The sequence below is a fragment of the Balaenoptera musculus genome, chromosome X (genome assembly GCF_009873245.2).
Source record: "Balaenoptera musculus isolate JJ_BM4_2016_0621 chromosome X, mBalMus1.pri.v3, whole genome shotgun sequence".
Classification (NCBI taxonomy): domain Eukaryota; kingdom Metazoa; phylum Chordata; class Mammalia; order Artiodactyla; family Balaenopteridae; genus Balaenoptera; species Balaenoptera musculus.
This window is the reverse complement of record NC_045806.1, coordinates 84,927,119-84,943,892: the sequence shown is the minus strand read 5'-3', so window position 1 is coordinate 84,943,892 and position 16,774 is coordinate 84,927,119.

Here is a 16,774-nt window from a genome sequence, read left to right as displayed (position 1 = left end):
ACCTAGAGACAGACAGATGGACAGGCGGAAGTGAAGATTTTGCTCTTGTTGTGACAGATATATTATTAGCAAACTACCTCTCTATCCCCTTGAATTCGCCCCACTCCCGGTGCCAAAATAAAGGTGAAGGTGTGGGGTAAGTGAAGAGATGGCGGGAAAAGTGACTGGAAAAAGGAGAGACTGAGGATCCTCCAGACTGGACACTGGCCCTACTGGATGGACACTGGTCTCCAGCAACCCATCTTAGATGTCTACCCAGCCAGTCCCCATCCTCTTACCAGTCTATACCTATCAGGGATAATTTCCTCCTTGTTTCTTTGCTTCCGGTGATCTCAAGCCTTTCAGACCTGTAGACCAACCTGTGGACAAGTAAACAGATAGTAGAGACCGGGTCCTTCACAGAACAAACAAGCACCTTGATCCCTGACTCCAGTCCCTGCCTTGTGAGAGCCCATGTCCAGTTTGCTAATATGATCCATCCTTTCAAGTCTTCTCTCCGTCACACTCCACCCCACCCTTACCCCAATATTCCTACTATTTCCTGCACTGAAATCAGTAGGAGGCATAGCAACACTGTGGAAATCTGGCAGAGTGTAGGAGGGGCAGAAGAACCCTCCACTGAGACCGTCTCAAGTCTCAGCCACCTTATATGCCCACCCTCTCTTGTTACCCCCAGGCACTGCCCATCTTCACACCAACCTCCACGGTCCCAGGCCAGTCTCCCAATTTCCCTTGCTTTCAGTGGTAAACAGCCCTACTGTCGCCCTATGGGTAGACCTAGGAAAAAACAGAGAAAAAAGGGAAGGTGAAAGTTGAGTGCCTGTGACATCCCAGCATCTGAAACATGGGTCCCAGTACCTGCCTTACTGGATTTAGAGATCTGTTCTCTGGCAAGCAAAACCTAGGGCTTCTCCAGCACTGAAATGGGCAGGGTGGAAAGGGGAGGCAGGAAAAAGGGGGGAGAGACAGAGGCGAATTATTCTAAAACCACCTGTAGGATTCTAGGGCTTCTCCCGAAAGTCCATCTTCTCCTTCACCTGTGCAGACAGGTGGGAGAATCTGAAAAACTGGAAAACCAGGAGACACAGAGAGGCCCCCATATCCCATATTCTAGAAGCACAGCCTACTGCCATCTACTTCTCTTTAAACCCATCTCTAGGAATCTCCAGCATATGAGACACGGTGTGTGTGTGGTGGAGGGAGGCTTTTGCTTCTGCAGAATCGCCATCCCTGCCCCGCAAAGGCTATCTCCAAAACAAAACAAAAAAAAGTAATTCTTTGTGACAACAATTTGTATTTTCTGAGGCGCAAATAAAAGCATCCCTAGAAAAGTTGCTGTCTTTATTGGTCTTCAACATACACTTTACGTTAAAAAGCCCAAGCTTGGTAAGTAAACGCAATTTAGGGAAAGTCCACTATAGCCCCACCCTATATCCCAACCAGATAGAGGCGCCTAAGTTCCTGTCACAGAGAATATTCATAGAGCGCTTCAACTGTTCACAGCGGGTGCCCGTGCCCACACTAACCTCCGCAGATCCTGTGCAGTTGTCTCCTCTCCTTCCCTCGCCTTGCCGCGAACAGTGCCACCCCGAATTACTGTCTTCAGACAGGAGATAGTAAAGGCACTGAGTGCTTGGACCAGTTCCCAGGACACAGATCCCAACGCTGGATTCAGGAACCCAGTTATCAAACGTCCCTCCCCACGTTGCGAGACGCCACCCTCACCAACCCCGCCGTCCAGTCACTAAGGCCCACCATTTTCTCTGCAAACGCCACCGTGGCGTGTCCCTTCCACTGAAATGAGCAGGAAGCGGAGCGGGCGTGTGTGGTCTGTGATTAGATTCAGAGAGAATGGGGCATCTCAATCTCTGCATTTCCCTCTTGAGACACTCCCTCCACCATTCGTCCTGTCAAAGCTCACGGTTCCCCAGCACAGACGTAGGGAGGAGGAGGAGCGCTCGGGAGAATCTGAGCGAAGGCTCTGGGAACTTGAGCCCGCTTTGTCCGCCACCCCCGGACCAGCTCCGGGGATCCGCAGTCCGCTGTCGCCCTGGCTTCGGCGCACGGGGCCCTTACCTGCTCCGCTTCCCCAGGGCCCGATGCCAGCCCGCCGTTCGCAGGGCAGCGGGGAGCTGGTACCCAGACACGAGTGACGACTGCACCGAAGGCTGCGTCGCTCTGCAGCTCCCGGTCACGTGAGGACCCCGCGTCACCGCCTAGCTCGCCCTCGGATCCCCCCCCCCAACCAGGGCCGGCGGGGAGTTCAACAGGACCCTCCCCTCCACCTCCGCGCGCAAGATCTCCCCCTCCACCCAGCTGTGCGCGAGGCCCGGTCACTCAGCTCCTTTCCCTCCAATCTGAGAGCCCACAAGTGGCATCATCTCCCTGCGGTTGGAGTTTGCCCTTCTCTTGTTACCAGGGAGGGTCTGCGTCCCCCATCCACCCTCAGGCCTTGGCTCCGGCCTTTTCAGCTGCTTCTTTGAGGACTCTTTCTCTCTTACGCTATAAGACTAGCATCCCCATTGGGTACGTTGCTGCACCAAAATGGGCTAGGGAAGAGGTGTCAGGAAGGGGAGCAGAGAGTGCAAGGAGAGGTTTAACTTTCTTTTTTATGTTCCTTTTTTTTCCCTTTTAACGTCACATTCATTGTTTTTGTAATGGGGAAATGGCGTCAAGCCATTTTCGTTTGACATTTACAAATTAGGTTGTAAAAATAACAAAAGCCTCATCCATTTGTTGACGTTATTTTGTGCCACATTAAGAATGTTTTCGAATTGCTATAAATTATTTCACAGCTTTCAAAACAGACTGGTAATTATTAACATTTTAAATATAAAATTTTCCTGAACAAAACCAATAGGTTTTCAATGTGACCTATAAATTCATCTTTGGAAAGACCAGTCTTGGCAATTTTACACAAGCGATTTACAACCTTTCGAAGTTCTGGCTGAATTTATTGATGATCTTGTGTCAGGTGTCTGAGAACTTCTTCATAGATGACTCCTGGGTGATGGAATGGAGACCCCACTCCTGATGAACCCAGCGCCTGAAAACTAGTGACTTCCCAGATTAACCTGTTTTCCACTCAAGGAGTTTTATTGGGATTTTACATAAGCGTGTGATCAAATCAGTCTCATCACACCCAGGAAAGGACCAACTGTGCTATCCCACTAATGGAAATGAAGCTTAACAGGTGGATTTTCATTAGATCATGACACTGGTGAGATATCTCCACTATCTGCCATTCATGCACTGTGTGTCCCCATAGCAGCTGGGACCCAACCCTAACCCTAGCAGCGGGGGCATACAGTGTTCAGCATCTTTCAGTAGAGATAGGGGGTAAGGTCTGTGGCTGACTATGTATGGGTCTGTGGGCAATACTCCTGAAGTCCATGTCATCTTTCTCTCACAAAAAGCAGTTTACAGGATCCCAAGCAGTCGCCAGGGGGAAGTCCCTGCCTTCTGTTACGGTTTCACTGCACCACCCATAGAAGCCCCTCAGAATAATCCCAGAACTCAGGGACAAAGTATGCAGAACTTAGTCCCCAGACATCCAGCTGCCCCTGCTGGGGAGTCATACTCTAAATATAGACCCTTCAGGCAGCCTCTTTCTTAGGTTGAAATCTGACACCCCAGCAGGAAGCTCCCTGCCTGAGGGGCCCCTGTGTGTGGGAGGCCCCTCTAGGAGGTGAAACAGGAAGCCCAGAGTGCCTTAGACCCTTACTAATGGCTTTTCAGAACTCAATCGACTGTGACCAATTTATGTTCCCCATCAGAGGGAAGCATTTAGAAATTGATTGTGAAGACATTTAAAATTTTAGTAAACTTAAAAAAAAATAAAAAACTCATGAGCATAGGATGTCAAACAGCTTATTTGTAATAATCTAAAAACTCTTACAAATCATTAATAAAATGGTAAGCCAATAGAAAGCATGCCAAAGATGCAAATGGATTTGTTTGCAGAAAAGAAATACCAATGACGGATAAACATATGAAGAAAAACTCAACTTAAAAGAAATGCAAATCGAAACAACTATGTGTTGCCATATTTCATCTAGGAGTGCCAAAATTTAGAAATTTGATAATGTTGTTGACTGGTTTACGGGGAAATGGGCACTCCCACACTCTGTTGGAGGCAGATACTGTGATGCAACAGTTTTATAGAGAGCTATTTGGCAAAATCTATTATATGATAAATATAATATCCCACAAATTCTTTGAGCAATTCTATTCCTAGGAGTTTAGCCAGCCTGATACCTACACAGTTTCACAAAGATTCATATACTAGGATATCTATTGCAGTGCTTGCAAAGGTTAAAACAACAGAAGCAACATAAAAAGTCCATCAATAGGGAAAACATTAAATAAATTAGGTTAAATTTATGCAATATGGCTGATAAAAATATTTAGATCTACGTATCCTGATGGAAAGATACTTAAGGTATTTTACTGTTTGCTTATTTTCTATTAAACTCTTTGTTTATTTGTAATTGCATGCAAATTCCGCAAGAATACATTCTAGTATAAGATTCAAACCCAGAAAAAGCACTAGTACAGCTTTAACACCACTGTCCTTATCAAAGCACAGTTACCTCCCCTTTTTATAAATTTTCTGTGTTAAATGCTTTTCTATACATTACACATACACGTCTTATTAAAATATATAAATGGGTCTCTTCAATAAGTGGTGCTGGAGCTTGCCTGGTGGCACAGTGGTTAAGAATCCGCCTGCTAATGCAGGGGACACGGGTTCGAGCCCTGGTCCGGGAAGATCCCACATGCTGCGGAGCAACTAAGCCCATGTGCCACAACTACGCGGAGCAACTAAGCCTGTGTGCCACAACTACTGAGCCTGCGCTCTAGAGCTCTCGAGCCACAACTACTGAAGCCTGTGCACGTAGAGCCTGTGCTCCTCAACAAGAGAAGCCACTGCAATGAGAAGCCCACACACCGCAAGGAAGAGTAGCCCCCGCTCGCCGCAACTAGAGAAAGCCCACGTGCAGCAACGAAGACCCAACGCAGCCAAAAATAAATAAATTAATTAACTAATTAATTTTTTTTAAGTGGTGCTGGAAAAACTGGACAGCTACATGTAAAAGAATGAAATTAGAACATTCTCTAACACCATATACAAAAATAAACTCAAAATGGATTAAAGACCTAAATGTAAGACTGGATACTATAAAACTCCTAGAGGAAAACATAAGCAGAACACTCTTTGACATAAATCACAGCAATATTTTTTTGGATCCGTCTCCTAAAGTAAGTCTTGATTTCCACTATTCATCCCCTCTAAAATGCAAGTCATAATTTTTTACCACTAAATTTGAATTTCAGACAAAATGGATCATATAAGTTATCAAAATTGGCTCAAGAAGAAGTAGAAAACCTGAATAGACCAATAACCAATGAAGGTGATAGCCTGTTCCACATCGCCTCCTTCAGAGGGACCACTGCCTCTTTCCACGTTCCTAGCTAAAAGTAAAAGCTTTACTTTTTAAACTTTTCCACTAAAAATAAAAGCCAAAGTTGTAAGATTTCTAGCAGAAAACATAGAGGAACATATTCATTACCTTGGAGTAGGCAAAGATGTCTTGGACAGGATACAAGAAGCATTAATAATAAAAGAGAAAGGCAGACTATCAAAATATAAATTTTCTGTTCATCTGTACACATTATTAACAAAATGAATAGGCAAGCCACAGACTTGGAAAAAATTATATATGCAGTTCATGTATCTGACAAAGGACTTTTATGCAGCATATGTAAAGACATACAAATGAACAATCAAAAGAAGAACCCAATGTAAAATTGGGCACAAACTTAAATGGACACTTCACAAAAGAAGATACCCAATCCTCAACATCTTTAGTAATCAGGGAAATGCAAATTGAAACCACAATGAGATATCACCACACACCCACTAGAACAGCTAAAGCCAAAGACTAACAACACCAAATGTTGGTGAGAATGGAGAAACCAGAACTCTAATATATTGCCATTAGGGGTGTAAAATGGTACAAGCACTTTGGAGAACTTTTCTGCAGTTTCTTACAAAGTTTAATGTTCACTTACCCTATGAACCAGCAGTTTCACTTCTGAGTATTTAGTCAAGAAAAATGAAAACATATGTCCACGCAAAGACTTGCACATGAATGTTTAGATCAGCTTAATTCATAATAGGCTAAAACAGAAAACAACAGGAGAAAGGATAAACAAACTGTTGTATGTATATACAATATAATACCACTCAGTAATAAAAAGTAATGAAATACCGATACATGCAACAACATGGATAAATCTGTAAAGCAGTATGCTGAATGAAAGGAGCCAAACACAAAGGAGTACTGTAGGATTCCGTTTATATGAAACAGAGAACAAATAAAACTAATCTGTGATGATAAAAATGAGAAAGTGGTTGTCTGGGAGATAGAGGGGAATTAACTGGAAAGAAGTACAAGGGATCTTTCTGGCGTGATGGAAATATTCTGTATCTTGGTTTGTGTGGTAGTTACATGGTTATACACAATTGTTAAAACTCTAAAAACTGAACATTTAAGATACGTGTGATATATTGCATATAAATTATACCTCAGTACACACCAATTTCTTCCCCAGAGAGAGTTGCCTTATTAGTTTGGGTATAGCACAACAGACCTTTTTCTTTGAATTAAGTACACATATGTGTACCTACAGAAATACTGTTGGGGGGCATCATATTGTACATATGTTTCACAACTTGATGGTTTTTACTCATCAACGTATCTTGGAGCTCTTTTCATGCCAGTAAATGTGGATCTTTTTAACTGTTGTATTGTATTCCATAGTGTGGCTATAGCATGGTTTATTTACCTATTCCTCTACTGATGGACATTTATGTTTTCTTTAATTTTGAATAATATCAAACAATACTACAAAAATTATCTTTGAAAATTTTGCCAATTGGAAAACTGAGAAGTGGTATAGCAATGTTGTAGATTACATTTTGCTTTTAAGTAGTGAGGTTGCGCATTTGTTCACATGTGTGTTGGACATATGTAGCTCTATGAATTGCCTGCTCACATCCTTTTTCTATTTTTCTGTTGTATTATCTTTATCTTATTGTCTTTGCAGAAGAGCTGTATTTAGTGTGGATAGAACTTGTTTCTCTGTTTATTATGTTACAAATATTTTCTCCCACTTTGTAGCTTGTTTTGATATTGTTTATGTTGTCTTTCCACGTACTGAAGTTTTTCAATTTTGATGTGATCAAATGAATTGTTTTTTTCATTTATGGAATTTTTAATTTTAAAAATGAAAAATTACATAGTTATTGACTATATTCCCCACACTGTACATTTCATAACTGTGACTCATTTATTTTGCAACTGGAAGTTTTTACCTCTTAATCTCCCTGACCTACTTTCCTCCACCCACCCTCCTTTCTTCTGGTAACAACCTCTGTATCTATAACTCTGTTTCTGTTTTGTTATGTTTGTTCATTTGTTTTGTTTTTCAGATTCTACATGTAAATGAAATCATACAGTACTTGTTTTTCTCTGACTTATTTCACTTAGCATAATACCCTCTAAGTCCATCCATGTTGTCACAAATGGCAAGATTTCATTCTTTTTAATGACTGAGTAATATTCCATCATATATATATATATATATATATATATATATATATACATATATATATATATATATATGCCACATCTTTTTTCCATTCATCTATTGATGGGCACTTAGGTTGCTTCCATATCTTGGCTACTGTAAATAATGCTGCAATGAACATAGGGGTGCATATATCTTTTTTGAATTACTGTTTTTGTTTTCTTTGGATAAATACCCAGGAATGGAATTGCTGGATCATATGATAGTTCTACTTTTAATTTTTTGAGGAACCTCCATAGTATTTTCCATAGTGGCTGCACCAATTTACAATCCCACCAACAGTGCATGAGGGTTACCTTTTCTCCACATCCTCATCAACACTTGTTATTTCCTGTCTTTTTGATAATAACCATCCTAATGGGTGTAAGGTGATATCTCATTGTGGTTTTGATTGCATTTCCCTGATGATTAGTGATGGTGAGCGTAATTTAATGTGCCCGTTGGTCATCTGTATGTCTTCTTTGGGAAAAAAATGCATATTCAGATCCTCTGCCCATTTTTTAATCGGGTTGTATGTTTGATGTTGAGTTGTAGGAGTTCTTTGTATATTTAGATATGAACACCTTATCATACATACCATTTGCAAATACCTTCTCCCATTCAGTAGGTGGCCTTTTCGTATTGTTGATTGTTTCCTTTGCTCTGCCAAAGCTTTTTCATTTGATTTGGTCCCATTTGTTTATTTTTGCTTTTGTTTCCCTTGCCTGAGGAGACATATCCATAAAAATATTACTAATATGGATGTCAAAGAGCTTACTGCCTATGTTTTCTTCTAGAAGTTTTATGGTTTCAGATCTTATATTTAAGTCTTTTAATCCATTTTGAATTTATTTTTGTGTGTGGTGTGAGAGAGTCATTTATGGATTTTTTTCCTCCCCAACTAAAGTTTATGAAAAATAGTATAATACTATTATAAGTTTTAAAAATCCATTTGGAACTTAATAATTGGCATGAGATAATTCTCTGATATTATTTTTTTTCCAAATGGATATCCAACTTCCCAAAAGCATCTATTGAAGAATCTATCCTTCCTCCCACTGTATTGAAGTAGAACCTTTACCATATATTTAATGCCCATATGTACTTGGACCTCTAGGAGAATATATTGGTTAAATACAAGAATCTTATTGTACATACTATTCTGTACTATGTTTTTCCTCAAATTAATTTATAAATTAAGCACTATCCAGTCAAACCAGTTCTTTTTTAAATAACACCTGAAGCAACAGTTTGAACTGAAACAGAATTTCTTAAATTTTCTAAAACTGCTGGACTGAGCAAAACTAAGACTGAGCAAAACCAAGGCAGAGCATTCTTGGGAGAAATCAGTTGCACTAGAGGAAGGGAATTAAGCATTTGCCTATCTTTCCAGTAAGATCTATATTTCAAGTAACCAAATAGCCCTGTTAATGAAGGAAAACACTGTCTTTCAGATTAGAAGAACATTAACTAATAAGCACATAAGAATGATAGGATTCAAAAATTATCATTTTGTGATCCCCAATGAAATAATTGATTTAGGCAAGGATTATCAATACATGCCTATATCATCAGATTCCAGTCATAAGGGGAAAAACATAACTTTAGAAAAGAGGAATTATATCATCACCAGCTTAACCCAGTTTAATTTAATTGAGTTTTTTCCCCTAGCTGCTTGAGATAGATGTTTTGATGGTTTATTTCCAGCCTTTATTAATTTCACAGGTTTGTTTGCTCAGGTTTATCAAAGTAAAATTTACACACAGTAAAATTCTGTTTTTTTAGATGTAAAGTTTTATGAGTTTTGACAAATGTATGCAGTCATGTAACTACCATCACAATCAAGATATAGAATATTTTCATCACCCTAAAAAGTTCCTTTGTGCCCTTTATAGCCAATCCTCTGTCCCCAACCTCAGCCTCTGGAAACCACTGATCTGATTTCTGTTCTTGCAGTTTTGCTTTCTTCAGAATGCCATATAAATGAAATAAGCCTTTTGTGTCTGAGTTTCTAAGATAGTGCTTTTGAGCTTTATATACGTTGTTACTTGTATTAATAGTTCAGTCTTTTCTATGGCTTAGCATTGCACTGTATATATGTAGCACAATCTGTTTTCCATTCACCAGTTGATGAACATTTGAGTTGCTTCCAAGTTGAGCCCATTACCAATGAAGCTGCTATAAATGTTTTCATACAAATCTTTGTTTACTCCTCCCTGGGTATATACTTAGGGGTGGGATCGCTGATTTTCTATTAAAAAACTGTTTTACCAAAGTGGCTGTGCTATTTTACATTCCCACCAGAATTATGTGACAGTTCCAGTTGCTCAAATCCTCACCTGTACTTGGTTTTGTCATTTTGTAACCGAACAAAATTTGGGTCCGCTCACCTGCATGCAGTAAATTCAATCTACTCACTCCCAATTGTGGTGAAGGAAAGTGCAGCGTTTATTGCAGGGTGCGAAGCAAGGAATCCCGGTAGCTAATGCTCAAAAGACCCGAACTCCCCGATGTATTTCAGGGAAAGATTTTTAAAGACAGGGTGAGGAAGAGGGTTGCAGGATGCATGATCAGCTCGTGGACATTCTTCTTATTGGTTCGTGGTGAGGTAATCAGGAGTCAACATCATCAGCCTTCTGGTTCCCACCAGTCTGGGGTCTACATGCTTGTGGGCAGCATGCAGTTTTCTTCCACCTGGTAGGGGTTTTGATATCCGCAAAACAGCTCAAAGGATGTGGCTCAGAATATTATCTACATTCCTTGAGGAGGAACTAAAGGTCCTTGACTTTGTGTAATGGCTAAACTATTATTATTTTGTTTGTTTGACTGTTTTACTTTGTTTCTGAATTTTCTCACTTTTCTGATTACATTTATTCTTTGGAACTTGGGGAAGGCCTAGGAGGCTAATGTTTTTCTACAGACAAGATATGGAGGTTTGGGGCCTGTCCTGGGGAGGCCCCATAGGGTCCTGCTCCATTACAATTTTTTAAAGTCATTGTAATAGGTATGGCTATTCTAATCTTTTGCCCATAATTTTAAATTGGGTTGTTTTTTTCTTATTATTGACATGTAAGAGTTCTTTATATATTCTGGATACAAGCCAGAATTATATCAGCTATGCTGACTTGCAAATATTTTATCCCAGTCTATGATTTGGCTTTTCATTTTCTTAACAGCATCTTACAAACAGCAGTAGTTTTAAGTTTTGATAAATCCAATTTATTTTTTCATTATGGTTTGTACTCTTTGTGTCCTAGAGAAAATTTTTACCTGACCCAAGATTACAAAGGTTTTCTATTATGTTTTCTTCTAGACATGTTATAGTTTTAGCCCTTACATTTAGGTAGATGATACATTTTGAGTTAATTTTTGTGTAAAGTGTGAGGTTTATTTTTTTTTCCATATGGGTGGCCAATTGTTCCAGCATCATTTGTTAAAAAGACTACTCTTTTTCCACTAAATTACCTTGGCACCTTTGCTAAAAATCAACTGATCACATGTGTGGGTCTGTTTCTGGACTCTTTATTTGGTTTTGTTGATCTATAAACCTATCCTTTCATCAAAACCACATTCTTCTGATGACTATACTTAAGTCTCAAAATCAGGTAGTGTGAGACCTCCAATTTTGTTCTTTTTCTAAGTTGTTCTGGTTATCCTCGGTCCTTTGTTTTTTCTGCATAAATTTTTAAATCAGCTTGTCAATTTCTAATCCAAGAAAAGGCCTCCTGAGATTTTGCACCCCACAAATTCTAATATGTCACAATTTCATTAATGCTCAGTTCAAAATACTTTCTAATTTCCATTTTTATTTCTTCTTTGACACACACATAGGTTATTTAGAAATGTATTACTTAATTTCAAAACATGTAACAATTCCCAATTTATTTTTAATTAATTTCTAGCTTAATTTCACAATGGTCAGAGAACATACTTTGTGTTATTTCAATCTTTAGAGTTTGTCAGGACTTTTTTTATGTCCTTCACATAGTCAAATTTTGTAGATGTTCCATCTGTACCTAGAAAGAAAGTGTATTCTGCTGTTTTAGAGTATGGGGTTCTATATTTGTTGATTATGTTAAGATTATTAATTGTGCTATTCAAATATTTTGTATTCTTATTGATTTTTGTCTGATTTTATACTGAGATAGGTCTGTTCAAAATCTCCCATGACATTTCTGCCATGGAACTATACAATAATGATAATGAACAAATTGAATCTGCATGCAACCACATGGATGAATCTCACAAATATAAAGTTGAGTGAAAGAAGGCAGACACAGCATAGCATGGAGTGGATGATTCTATTTAGATAAAATTCAAAAACAGGCAAAACTAATCTATGTTTGTAGAAGTCTGAATAATGGTTACTCTTGGTAGGGAGAGAGGGTTTAGTGACTAGAGGGGGATAACATTGGGGCTTCTGGGGTGCTGGTAATGTTCTCTTTCCTGATCTGGGTTCTGGCCACACAAATATGTTCATTTTGTGAAAATTTATCAAGGTGTACATTTATGGTTTGTGCACTTTTCTGTCTGTTATATCTCCTAAAGCTTACTTTAAAAAAAATAGTCAACCTCACCAGTGATCAAATTCTGCAAATTCAAACAACAGTGAAATATTATGTTTTCTCACCAGAATTATAATTCTCTGTATTTGTATAGAGGTAGACAAATGAATACTCCTTTGCATAATTGTCAGGAGTATAAACTAGTACAATTTTTTCAATGAATATGTGTATTAGAAAGTTTTTAAAATGTGTATACCTTTGAACCCAAGAATTTAATTTCTGGGAAAGCATCCCAAAGAAATGGGAAAACAAATGCACAAACATGTATTCATAAAGATGCGCATTGCAGTGTTATTTATAATTCTATAATGCTAAACAACTTGAATGTCCAGTAGGGGATAGATTAAAGAAATCATGATACTTTCATATAATAGAGTACAGTGTAGTCTTTAAAAACTATAACAGAACTAAAATTTTTCAATGGAAATATATTTATGATATACATTATTTTTAAGTAAAAATAGGTAACAAGATGATATGTATATTATGGGTTTTTTATTCAAATACGTATGTATATACACATATATACAAATATACAGGGAAAACTCTAGATGGATATATATCATATAAAATAAAATGTTAACAACCGTGAAATGTCCCTTTTTGTCTTTACTGATACTCCTTGCTTTAAAATCTACTTTATCTGATGTTGCCATGGCTACATCAGATTTCTTTTGTTAATATTTGCATGGTATATCTTTTTCCATCCTTTTACTTTCAACCTTCTGTGGCTTCGTATTGAAGATGAATCTTTTCTAAGCAGCAAATAGTTATTTTTTTAATCCAGTCTGACAAGTTTTGTCTTTTGATTGGAACGTTTAGGCTGTTTACCTGTAAATTTGTGGAATATTTGGGCTTAAATCTACCATCTTACTATTTGATTTCTACTGTATTTGTTCTGCCTGTTCTATATTGTTCTTTCTCTTTTCTCTTGCCCTTTTTTGGATTGCTTAATATTTTTAAATTCTATTTTCCCTCTCTATTACCTTGTTAATTATACATTTTTTACGATTATTGCAGTGGTCACCCTAGAGATTACGAAATGTGTCCTAGACATTATTAAGTTCTAATACAAATAATTTTACCACACTGTCTGACATAAAGTGCTCCTAAAATATTTGATCCCTTGCCTGCATTCCCCACTTCCATCTGTGATTTTGAAGCCTGTGCTTTTCTGTCTATATATCACTGCCTTGGAAACCTAATGATGTCAGTCCTACACTTCAGCCCTTTAACACAAGGTAGGGGTTTTTATCTCCCTTTCCTCATCTCATCAAAAGAAGTTGATGAACTGGCACCCATATGCATGTGTCACTTCCAAGCAGCTATAACATAGTCAGATCTTGATCCCTGGAATTCCATCATCTAAAAGGGTAAATGTGGTAAAATTGGGAAGTTGTGCATGTCAAGTCAGGGTAAGAACCCAGACTGGATTCAGGAAACCTGGAAACGTTTTTACCCCATCTTGACCTATCTTCATTTATAGGTCACTTGATATTCTTGGCTCTACCACTAGATGTCAGCAAATCCTAGAAAGGGATGGGTTGTTCAGGGTGTAGGATTCGGGGTGTTTATTCCTATTCTCTTTCTGTTTTAATGTATTTTCCAAATGTTCTACAAAAAAAAAAAAGGTATCACTTAAATTCTAGGAAAAAATATAATTAATATTACCCATATCAGGCACTTACTAGCACCATATCCATTCCTCTTTGTTATAGAGCAAAATAATACAGTTCCTTATCACAAGCTATCAGTGGGTATCTTACTTCTGTAAATCCAGTATCTTTCCCAAAGACAAGGCTGGTTCTCACTCTCCCCAAGACTCAGTTTCCACAACTTTAAAATGAGGATAACAATTCTCCCCCAAAGTGTTGATCAAAGTATGTAATGCCACCATGTAGGTGTGAGAGCCAAGGTCTGTGCAAATCGATCCCCACCCAGTTCAAGAGATACGCAGCAAACACAGGAGTACTGTAGGGAGTAGCCCACAGTGCAGGTTGCCCAGAACACAGAGCACTTGGGAGACAAAACTGGAAACGTAGTCTGGATCCATGGGGTAGAGAATGCAAGCTGGGGAAAGGAGTTTGAAGTTCTCTTGGTAGGTAGTGGATTGCTTCTGAGAGTGTTTGTGTAATTATATCAGGGTCCACTTCAGGGAAACTACTATGGGCAGCTGTGTGTAAAGTGGCCTGGAGAGAGGCAGGTGGAAGGTTTGGGAAGCCATTACAGTGGTATGATACTTGGGGGCTTAAACCACCTGCTTTCTCCAGGGGACCTTCTCTACAGTGTGGACAGGTCAGCAGACCTTGATGAAAACTGGGGGTGGGGGGAGGGGCGGGGCAAGAGAGAGGTTGATAGATCTATGAATAACGCATATATGAAACTAGATAGATATCCTTTTAGTCTTTTTATATAAAAAAACTCTTTCAAGCACAATTTCAAGCACATATACAATAAGTATATGTACTGCTTAACAAGCAACTTTAAAAATAACATTTTGTTTACTCTAAAAAAAAGGCTTTTCATTAGAAAAGAGAAAAATATGAAGACAGATTCTGCCTAGTGATCAGAATCAGAGTTGCAATTCTGAAGGTCTCAGTACCAGAGGCTTTGCAAGTGGAGGAGAGAATGGAGAAGGGACTTGGCCTTGGCCTCACAGCCAGGTCTTTGCAGAATTTGCCACCCGCTGGCAGCAATCTCTCTGAATATAAGACATTCAGTGGTCTCTAAGCCCTAAAACTAGACATCAACCTCCTGCCTGAGTTGAAGAGAAAGCTGCATGCGTGAAGACGTTTGAGACATAGAAACAAACACATACACAGATACACTGTCAAATCAGTTGCTTTAACCTACTCTTTTCTCAACAAACAAGTATATTGTGAACACATTTCCGAAACATAACATATGAGTACATAATTTTTGTCAGTTGGGTCACATATTTTTGCTCTTTAGTAATTTTTATCTTAATAAATTTTCCTGAGTATAAATTTCAAACAAGACAAATATGTATATGTGTAAATTGAAATTATCCTGTAATCCCATCTGCCTGACCCTCAGTCCTTTTTTTTTAATATTTATTTATTTATTTGGCTGTGTCGGGTCTTAGTTGTGGTGGCATGTGGGACCTAGTTCCCTGACCAGAGATCGAACCCAGTCCCCCTGCATTGGGAGCGTGGATTCTTTGCCACTGGACCACCAGGGAAGTCCTGACCTTCAGTCCTTGACCCAAAGATATTCACTGAAAATAGACAGATGTCTATTCTTCAGGTGTGTTTCTCTGTATGTAATTTATTAATGTATAATTACATATAATCAGATATTTACATAAAATATACTAAAATGCACATATTCTTCAAAATTATAATCATGTTATACATATTCTTCTGCAACTTGCTGATTTCACTAATATGATTTCTATTATTTGCTAATGTTTATTAGCCACAAATATTGGTCCTCTAGTGAATTTTCTGTTGACATCATTGACCTGTTGGTTAGTAAATCTGCCTAACATAGCAGAAACATAAACCCCATGGAGTTTGCAAATATTTTCTCTCTACTTTTCACATAACTTTTACTTTTTTCCTGCCATACAAAGTTTTACATTTTTCAATATTATTGACTAAAATTATACAGTTATATATAAAATTATTCAAAATAAAGATTATTTTTAAAATAAATAGAAGTCATACCCATTAGGATGGCTATTATATTTTTTAAAGCAGAAAATAACAAGTGTTGGTGAGAATGTGGAGAAATTAGAATTTTGTGCATTGCTGGTGGGAGTGTAAAATGGTACAGCTGCTGTGACAAACAGTATGGAGGTTCCTCAAAAAATTAAAAATAGAATTACAATATGATCTAGCAATCCCACTTATAGGTATATACCCAAAAGAAGTGAAAGCAGGGATTCGAACAAATATTTGTGCACCAATATTCATAGCAGTATTATTCACACTGATAAGACTTTCTCCTTCACCAAATTTTAGTCAGGTTCCTCTGAAACTTTTTCTCAACTAGGTCTCAACCTTTGGACTCTTGTGTTCATCCTTGCATAGCCCAATTTTAACAAAAATCCTGCTAAGTCAACTTAGCAAGAATCCCCACTCTCAATATCTGATCACCATGGCCTGCCTTCAGCAAGAACCCTGGTCAGGTTGGTTTAACCAGAATCCCCCCCTCTGCTTCAATTTTCCATCCACTGACTCCCCACTCTGCTCCTGGGCTATGAACCTGTATTTGCCCATGATGTACTCAGAACTGAGCTCAGTTATAATCTGAGGTTTCTTTACTCTTATTACAATAGTTCCTGAATAAAATCTGTTCTTAACACTTTAACTACTATACAGCTCTGGTTTTCTTTAACAGCAGAAGCCAAAAGATGGAAACAACCCAAATGTCCACCAATGGATGACTACCATACAGTGGAATATCATTCAGCCTTAAAAAGAAATGAAATTCTGATACATGCCAAATGAAAGAAGACACACACACACACACACACCCCAAATACTGTATGATTCCACTTACATGAGGCACCTGGAGTAGTCAAATTCATAGAGACAGAAAGTAGAATA